The following is a 10,016-nucleotide window of genomic DNA, read 5'->3' on the forward strand; positions in this document are numbered from 1 at the left end:
GGGGGTGGTGGCATGGCAAATGCTGTTATGTATATTCATTGATTGGATGGATCATAACTATGCCTTAAGGCCTAAGTCATGCATATTCATTGAGGTCTGGAAGATGTGGGCATCTGGGACCTCAGAGCGCTCTCTTTGGGGCCTCCTGGATCAATGGGAACATCTATGCACATAAAAGGGAGCAGCACCTTCCTGGGATCAACACAGGCCCCTGTACCAGGAACTCTCCCAGACCTTGCCTGATGTGTCTCTATACTTGTATCCTTTCTGGTTATAATAAATGGGTAACTGTAAGTGTAGGGGAGGAGCCCTGGTTGCGCAGTGGTTAAAGCACTCCGCTGCTAACCAAAGGTTGGCGGATGGAACCGACCAGTTGCTCCACAAAAGAAGTACGTGGGAGTCTGCTTCTGTAAAGATTTCCAGCTTTGGAAACCCTATAGGGCAGTTCTACTCTGTCCTATAGGGTCACTATGAGTAGGAATCAACTCCACGGCAGTGGGTTTTGGTTTTGTAAGTATAGGTAATAGTTTCCATGAGTTCTGTGAATCATTTAGCAAATTTTCGAACTCACCGTGGGACAGTGAGAATCAGCAGAGAGGCTGATGTTTGCCTGTTTGGCAGGAGCTAGACAGAGTCCTAATTTGTGGAGGCCCAACTGGGTAGTTGGAGAAAGTGTCACGTGGGTGGTTGGTGTCAGAATGATGAAATGAGAAAGTGGGGATATGAGTTGTCTTCACATTTTGGGAATTAGCCTTCTGTTGGCTATTATTCAAACACTGTGGAACCCAGATCATGTTGTGACCTACAGAAACAATTCCACTGAACTTTTTTAGGTAAAGTTTTGGTAGTTCATGACGGTTCTTGATATTAATTTGGCTATATTTTATTACAGTCCTATTAATTTTTTTTTAGATAACTAAATAAGAATTTATTTGTTGAGAACTATTCAGCAGTTCTACTATCCTCTTGATTTCACTTGGACAGAGAATGTCCCTGCATTGTTTTTTTTAAAATAATATTTTATTGTGTTTTAGGTGAAAGTTTACACAGCACATTAGGTTCCCCTTTGACAAATTTTGGAGCTCTGATGGCACAGTAGTTAGAAGCTTGGCTGCTAACCAAAAGGTCGGCAGTTCAAATGCACCAGCCCCTCCTTGGAAGCCCTATGGGGCAGTTCTACCTTGTTCTATAGGGTCGCTATGAGTCAGAATTGACTCGACGGCAATGGGTTTGGTTTTGGTTTTTGCTTCTAACAATTTTTATACGCAGTGTTTTGTGCCATTGGTTACAATTTTTGCAATGTGTCAGCATTCTTATTATTTTCATTCTGTCTGTTCTCTTTCCATTGATCTAGCTTCCCTTCCCCTCCTTGCCTTTTCACCACTGCTTCTGGGTAACGGTTGACCGTTTGCCCTCATTGTTTAAGGGAGCACATTACTTATGGGTGATACCGTTTATTTTGTAAGTCAATCAATTATTTGGCTGAAAGTTGATCTGCAGAAATAGCTTCAATTCAAAGTTTAAAGGGTATATTAGGATGATAGTCTCTGGGGTCCCTCTGTCGATCCAGCAGGTCTGGCCTTTTTTAGGAATTTAAGTTTTGTTCTACATTTTTCCCCCATTCTATCTGGGACCATCTATTGTGTCCCTGGTCAGAGCAGTCCATAGTGGTAGCAGGGTACCATGTAATTCTTCTGGTCTCAGGTTAGAAGAGGCTGTGGTTCTTGTGGGCTATTAGTCCAGTGGGCTAGTTTCTTTGAACCTTTGACCTCCTTACTTCTCTTTTGCTCTGTATGAGTAGAGACCAATAGCTGTATCCTAGGTGGCTGCTTGCAAGCTTTTAAAACCCTAGACACTACTCACAAACTAGGAGGTAGAACAGTATCTTTGTGAACTGTGTTATGCCTATTGACTAAGTTGTCCCCCGAGACTGTGGTCCCAAGCCTTTTGACCCAGTAAACCAATCCCTCAAGTTGTTTGGATACATCTAGGAAATGTCCATAACTGTGCCACCTATGTGGTTTGCTATATATGTGGATATATAGGCAGCACACACAAACGTGTATATGCATATGTCTACAGATACACTTATACATTTGTGTGCATTTACTCAAATATGCCTTCCTGTACACATAAATGCATCCATATCTACCTACGTAACTGCACACATATTTTTTGGTTGTTTTTACTATTGTTACAAAATTGCATATGTTATGGCATTTACTGAAATTATCCAGTTTTTCTCGTGTACCTTTTATTGTCTTTATTATTTACCTTGATCAAGTTGTACTGACTTTACCTATATTTGGAATGGCCTTTCCCATCACCAAAAGTAACAAGTGTCTACTATCTAGAAAGTGATCCCCCACCTTCTCCTCTCATCCCTGGTAACCATCAAAGAACTTTGCTTTCTGCGTATATATCTATATGAGACCATACCATATTTGTCTTTTTGTGATTGCCTTATTTCACTCAGCATAATGTCTTCCAGATTTATCCATGTTATAAAATGTTTTGCGGACTCCTCATTATTCTTTATAGTTGTGTAGTATTCCATTGTATGTATGCACTACGATTTGTTTATCCGTTCATCCATTGATGGACACTTAAGTTGTTTTCATCTTGTTGCTATTGTGAATAATGCTGCAATGAGCGTAGGTGTGCGTATGTCTATTCATGTCACTGCTCTTATATGTCTAGGATAAATACTTAAAAGCAGGATTGCTGGATCATCAGGTATTTCTATTTCTAGCTTTTTGAGGAAGCATCATAGTGTTTTCCATAGTGGTTGTACCGTTTTACAATCCCACCAGCAATGTATAAGAGTTCCAATCCCCCCACAATTTCATCAGCGTTTGTTGTCTTCTGCTTTTTTGTTCATTGCCTTTTTTGCAGGGGTGAGATGGTATCTCACTGTAGTTTTGATTTGCATCTCTCTAATGGATTAAGGTGCACCTGACCCAAGCCATGGTATTTTCAATCGCCTCAAATGCATGTGAAAGCTGGACAATCAATAAGGAAGACCAAAGAAAAATTGATGCCTTTGATTTGTGGTGTTAGCGAAGACTATTGACTCTGCCATGGACTGCCAAAAGAACAAACAAGTCTGTCTTGGAAGAAGTGCAGCCAGAATGCTCCTTAGAAGTGAGGATGGCCAGACTTTGTCTCATACTTTAGACATGTTATCAGGCGAAGGACATCATGCTTGGTAAAGTAGAGGGTCAGCGAAAGAGAAGAAGACCCCTAATGAGATTGACACAGTGGTTGCAATGACAGGCTCAAGCATAGCAATGATTGTGAGGATGGCATAGGACCAGGCAATGTTTTCATTCTGTTGTACATAGGATCGTTAAGAGTCAGAACTGACTTGACTGCACCTAACCACAACAAATGGCTAATGATCAAGGCACCTTTTCATGTGTTTGTTGGCTGCCTGAATGTCCTCTTTGGTGAAGTATCTGTTCATGTCCTTTGCCCGTTTTTTTGATTGGATGGTTTGTCTTTTAGTTGTGGAAGTGTTGAAGTTTTCTATATATTTTAGAGATTAGACCCTTGTCAGCTATGTCATTGCCAAAGATTTTTTTCCTGCTCTGTAGGTTCTCTTTTTACTCTCTTGGTAAAGTCTTTTGATATGCATAAGTATTTAAATTTTAGGGGGTCCCAGTTATCTAATTTATCTTCTGTTGTTTGTGAATTTTTAGTTTTGTTTGCTAGGTTATTTATGTGGAAGATTAGGTCCTTTAGTTTTGACTCTGCTATCTTCCAGGAACTTTATAGTTTTAGCTTTAACATTTAGGTCTTTGATCCACTTTGAGTTAGTTTTTCTGCATGGTGTGAGGTATGGATCCTGATTCATTTTTCTGCATATCAGTATCCAGTTTTGCCACCACCATTGGTTAAAGAAACTGTTTGTTCCCCCATTGGATGGACTTTGATCCTTTGTCAAAGAACAGTTGCCTGTAGATGGATGGATTTATATCTGGCTTCTCAATTCTATTCCCTTGGTCTACCTTTCTGTCATTGAACCAGTACCAGGCTGTTTTATTTACCATGGCTGTAGAGTAAGTTTTGATACCGGGAAGTGTGAGGCCTTCTACTTTGTTCTTCTTCAATATTGCTTTAGCTATCCAGGGCTCCTTCCTTTCCATATAAAGTTGGAGATTAGTTTTTCCATTTCACTAAAGAATGCTATTGGGATATGGATCTGGATTGCATTACATCTATAGATTGCTTTCGATAACATTGACATTTTTACAATGTTAAGTCTTCCAATCCATGAGCATGGAGTGTTTTTCCATTTATGTAGATCTCTTAGTTTCTTGCAGCAGTGTTTTATAGTTTTCCTGTATAAGTCTTTTACATTCCTGGTTAGGTTTGTTCCTAGGTATTCTATCCTTTGGGGAACTGTTGTGAATGGTATTGGTTTTTTATTTCCTTTTCAGAGTCCTTGTTAGTGTAGAGGAACCAACCGATTTTTGTGTGTTGATCTTGTACCCTGCCACTTTGCTGAATCCTTCTATTAGTTCCAGTAACTTTCTTGTGGAGTCTCTGGGATTTTCAATGTATGAGATCATGTCATCTGCAAATAAGGATAGTTGTACTTCTTCCTTTCCAATTTGGATACGCTTTGTTTCCTTTTCTTGCCTTATTGCTCTACCTAGGACTTCCAGTACAGTATTGAATAAGAGTGGTGATAAAGGGCATCCTTGTCTCATTCCCATTCTCAAGGGGACTGCTCTCTCTTTCTCCTTTGAAAATAATGTTGGCTGTTGGTTTTGCCTATATGCCCTTAATTATGTTGAGGAATTTCCCTTCTATTCCTATTTTGCTGAGAGTTTTTATCAGGAAAGGGTGTTGGATTTTATCAAACGCCTTTACTGTGTCAATTGAGATGATCATGCAATTCTTTTCCCTTTTTTATTTATGTGGTGAATTACACTGATTGAGTTTCTAATGGTGAACCATCCTTGCATCCCTGATATGAATCAGACTTGATCATGATGTATTATTTTTTGATACACTATTGGATTCTATTGGCTAAGAGTTTGTTGAGAATTTTTACATCTATATTTATGAGAGATACTGATCTGTAATCTTCTTTTTTAGTCGTGTCTTTGCCTGGCTTTGGTATCAGAGTTATACTGGCTTCATAGAATGAATTAGAAAATATTTCTTCCTTTTCTATGTTCTGGAATACTTTGAGTAGAATTGGTGTCAATTCTTCTCTGAATGTTTGGTAGAATTCTCCAGTGAAGCCCAGTGGGCCAGAGCTTTTTTTTTTTCTTCTTCTTTTAACAGAGAGAATTTTATTTTATTTTATTTTTGGTGAAAATATACACAACAGAACATATTCATCAATCTCTACATGTACAACTCAACACTGGTTACATTCTTCACACTGTGTCACCGTTCTCACTGTCTCTACCGCTATTGTTTCACGACTGTTGACTTAGAGTCATTACCAGCTAAACTTCTCATCTAGCTTTAGAGTTACTGTTGACAATTTGATCTCACATAGATAATCCTTGAAAAGAGCACATTTCTGAAAGCAAACATTCTTTACCAATTTAGCTAAACAGTTGTTTAGTTTAAAGATGACTTCGGGAATAATTTTGGTTCATGATTTAAAGATTTTCTCAGAACAATAGATTCAGGAGTTTCTCCATTCTCAATAGGTCCAGTAAGTCTAGATTCTGTAAGAATTTGAAATTCTCTTCCACATTCTTCCCCTTTTGCTCAGGATTTATCTGATTGATTCCTTGATCAAAACATTCCGTAACTGTAGCCGGGCACCATCCAGTTCTTCTGGTCTCATGGCTACAGAAGCAGTAGTTAAGGGAGGCAGTTAAACATGCAGTCTAGTTCCTTCTCCAATTCCTGGATCTCCTTCTTCCTCCAGGCAAAGAGAGACCAATTGTTGTCTCTTGGATGGCCACTTGTAAGCCTTTAAGACCTCAGGTACTATTCATGGAACTAGGGAGTGGAACAGTAACTCTAAAAACAGTATTAGGCCGTTTGACTGGAGAAAGCCATGACACCAGGGCTTTTTTTGTTGGAAGGTTTTTTTTTTTTTTTAAATGACATCTTCAATTTCTTTTGGTATGGGTCTGTTCAAATTTTCTAGCTCTATTTGTGTTAGTTTAGGTAGATAGTGTTTTTCTAGAAATTTGTCCATACTTCTAGGTTTTCAAATTTGTTAGTGTACAGGTTTTCATAATATTCTGTTATGATCCTTTTTATCTCAGTTGGTTCTGTTGTAGTGTCGCCCATCTCATTTCTTATTTTGGTTATTTGCATCTTCTCATTTTTTTTCTTTGTCAGTTTGGTCAGTGGTTTGTAATTTTATTGGTCCTTTCAAAGAACTAACTTCTAGTCTTGTTGATTCTTTCTATTCTTTTTCTGTTTTCTATTTCATTTATTTCTGTTCTGATCTTTATTATTTCCTTTTTTCTTGTGACTGTGGACTACTTTTTATGCTCCTTTTTTATTTGTTCTAGTTGAACGGTTAAGCTATTGTTTTTTGGCCCTTTCTTCTTGTTTGATGTGTGCATTTATTGCTGTACATTCTTCTCTGAGCACTGCTTTTGATGTGTCCCAAAGGTTTTGGTAAGTTGTATTTTCATTCTCATTTGATTCTAAGAATTTTTCTATTTCACTTTTAATTTCTTCCATTACCCAATGGTTTTTAAATAAGCTATTATTCAGTTTCCATGTATTTAATTTTTTTCCTTGTTCTTTCTGTCACTGATTTCTAGTTTTATAGTGTTATGATCTGTGATGGTTAAGATTCTGTGTCAACTTGGCTGGGCCATGATTCTCAGTGTTTGTATGTGATCACTCCCATGATTGGGTATGCTGTGAGTAGCCAATTAGCTGAAAGGAGTTTCCTTGGGGATGTGGCCTGCATCTAAATATAAGCAGATGTTCTAGCTTTTTGCTCACCCTGGATCCTGCAGCTGCCTCCTGTTCATCTGACCTCCAGTTCTTGGGACTTGGGCTATCAGCTTATCTGTCCATCTTGGGATTCGTCAATCTTCACAGCCTGTGAGTAGAGCCCTGCTTTCAGACCTGCCGATCTTGAGTTCACCAGCCTCTGCAGATACGTGAATCTGGGAGAAGGCTTTTTCAGTCATGCCTGCCAATCTTGGGATTCATCGATATTCACAGCCCGTGAGCAAGACCCCTGCTTTCCAACCTGCTGATCTGGGTTCGCCAGCCCCTGCAGCTACGTGAATCTGGAGAAGCCTCTATCCTAATCCACAGACTTGGGACGTTCCAGCCTCTACAGTCATGTGAGCTGTTTCCTTGATATAAATCTCTCTATATATATATTTATACACTTTACTGGTTTTGCTTCTCGAGAGAACCCAGCCTAAGACATGATCAGAGGAGATGCTTTGTATTATTTCAATGTTTTTGAATATATTGAAGCTTGCTTTGTGGCCTAAAATATGGTTTATTCTGTAGAATGACCCATGTGCATTGTAGAAGAATGTGTATTGTGTTGTTGTTGGGTGGTGTGTTCTGTATATGACCATGAAGTCAAGTTGGTTGATTGTGTTATTTAGATCTTCTGTATCTTTGTTGAGTTTCTTTCTAGTTGTTCTGTCCATCATCAAAAATGGTGTCTATTTCTCTTTTCGATCCTGTTAGAGTTTATGGTATGTATTTTGAGCTCTGTTATTGGGTGCATAAATATTTATTATGGTTATGTCCTCTTTAAAGTGTTTAGAAGCAAAGATATCACTTTGAGGATAAAGGTGAACCTGATCCAAGCCAAGGTATTTTCACTTACCTCAAATGCATGCAAAAGCTTGACAATGAATAAAGAAGACCAAAGAAGAATGGATGCCTTTGAATTATGGTGTTGGCAAAGAATATTGAATATACTATGGACTGCTGGAAGAATGAACAAATCTGTCTTGGAAGAAGTACAGCTAGAATGCTCCTTAGAAGCAAGGATGGTGGGACTTTATCTCACATATTTTGGACATATTATCAGGAGGTATGAGTCCCTGAAGAAGGACATCATGTTTGGTAAAGTAGAAAACCAAAAAACCAAACCCATTACTGTCGAGTTGATTCTGACTCATAGTGACCCTATAGGACAGAGTAGAACTGCCCCACAGGGTTTCCAAGGAGTGCCTGGTGGATTCCAACAGCTGACCTTTTGGTTAGCAGCTGTAGCTCTTAACCACTACGCCACCAGGGTTTCCCAGTAGAGGGTGAGTATAAAAGAAGAAGACCTTCAATGAGATGGATTGACACAGTGACTGCAACAGTGGGTTCAAACATAACAGTGATTGTGAGGATGGCACAGGCCTGGGCAGTGTTTCATTCCGTTGTGCATAGGGTGACTATGAGTCAGAACCAACTCAACAGCACCTAACAACAACAATGTCATCTTGGTTGATTGATCCTTTAAGCATTATATAATGCCTTTCTTTGTCTCTTATAATGGATTTTGACTTAAAGTCTAATTTATCAGAGATTATTATTGTGACTCCTGCTCTCTTTAGGTTACTTTTTGTTCGATACATTTTTTTCCATTCTTTGATCTTTCACCTATTTTTGTCTTTGTGTCTAAGGTGTGCCTCTTGTAGACAACATATCGATGGGTCATTTTTTAAATCCATTTTGTCACCCTGTGTCTCTTGATTGGTGCATTTAATCCATTTATATTCCTTATTGATTTTTTAAAAAGTTCAAGTAGTACAGGATTGAGGCCTTAATATTTTATATTTATTCAAAGAACCTTAAAAAACTGGAGAATATCAGGGTGGCGGTGGTTGTTGTGCCTGAGCAAAGCCCGGTGACAGGGTGGCTGGGCACAGATTGGTGTTGATATTAGGAGATCTGCACATCTCACACCACTGCAATAGTTTGCCAGCTAAATTTTAAAAACTGCTTGTGCCAGGAAAGATTCAGCACATTCTCTGCACTGGAAACCTTTGCACCAAAAAGAGTTATGATTATCTCAAGACTGTAGCTGGTGATGATCATATTGTGAGACGAGACTTCGATGAAAATCTGAATTATCCAGAAAAGAAAGTTGTGACTGTTGGACAGTTCAAAACTGGTTTGATCCATGGACATCAAGTTATTTCATGGGGAGATATGGCCAGCTTAGCCCTGTTGCAGAGGATTTTGATGTGGACATTCTTATCTCAGGACACACACACAAATTTGAAGCATTTGAGCACGAAAATAAATTCTACATTAACCCAGGTTCTGCCACTGGAACATATTATGCCTTGGAAACAAACATTATTCTTTCATTTGTGTTGATGGATATCCAGGCTTCTACAGTTGTCACTTATGTGTATCAGCTAATTGAAGATGATGTGAAAGAACAAATCGAATACAAAAAATCTTAAAGCCAGGCCTGTCTTGATGATTTTTCTGTTTTATTTTGTTTTTTTCCACTCTCCTGTTTAAATCAAGTAATTACACATTTAAAGCCACAAAATCATATCAATTTTATAATATTTTGCAATAAAATATAACATCTTCTCTGTTAATACATAATCACCTTAAGCTTCTTGTAACCTTTAAGAATATATTTAGTTTACAGTATATGATTTCCATGAAAAAATGTCTACCATGTAGTAAATGATCAGCTGTTAAAAAAGTTTATCCTGGTAAATATCTTCAAACTTGATACTTGGAACTTTATTACAAAAGTAGTGCATGAGGAGAAAGAATCTAGACTTTCTTGTATACACTTTTCTCTTCTCCTTTCAGAAATAAACTTTAATCTTCCATTAAAAAAACAAAACAAAACTATAGGCTATCATTAAAGCTGACCATGATAGAAGTTTGATAAAAGCATTAGTGCCTACAATAATTGAAGTATCAAAAATAATGTTAAACAAAACCTCAAAGGCTTATATTGTCTATATTTTGGCTTGTGCCGTTCTTGTCTAATGGTATGAGATTCTATTGGAGATGCTAGGTTTTCTATGTTGGTATATTCTTTGATATCCCTTTTAAGTTATTTAATGATTTCTTTTTTT

The 10,016-nt window shown here is 38.0% G+C and overlaps 1 pseudogene; it reads left to right on the forward strand.

Moving 5' to 3' along the window:
• Positions 1-9,377, forward strand: part of LOC101341150 (vacuolar protein sorting-associated protein 29 pseudogene) — a 17,702-nt pseudogene extending 8,325 nt beyond the window's left edge.
• Positions 9,378-10,016: the final 639 nt, after the last annotated feature.

The sequence above is a fragment of the Trichechus manatus genome, unplaced genomic scaffold (assembly GCF_000243295.1).
Source record: "Trichechus manatus latirostris isolate Lorelei unplaced genomic scaffold, TriManLat1.0 scaffold00029, whole genome shotgun sequence".
NCBI lineage: Eukaryota > Metazoa > Chordata > Mammalia > Sirenia > Trichechidae > Trichechus > Trichechus manatus.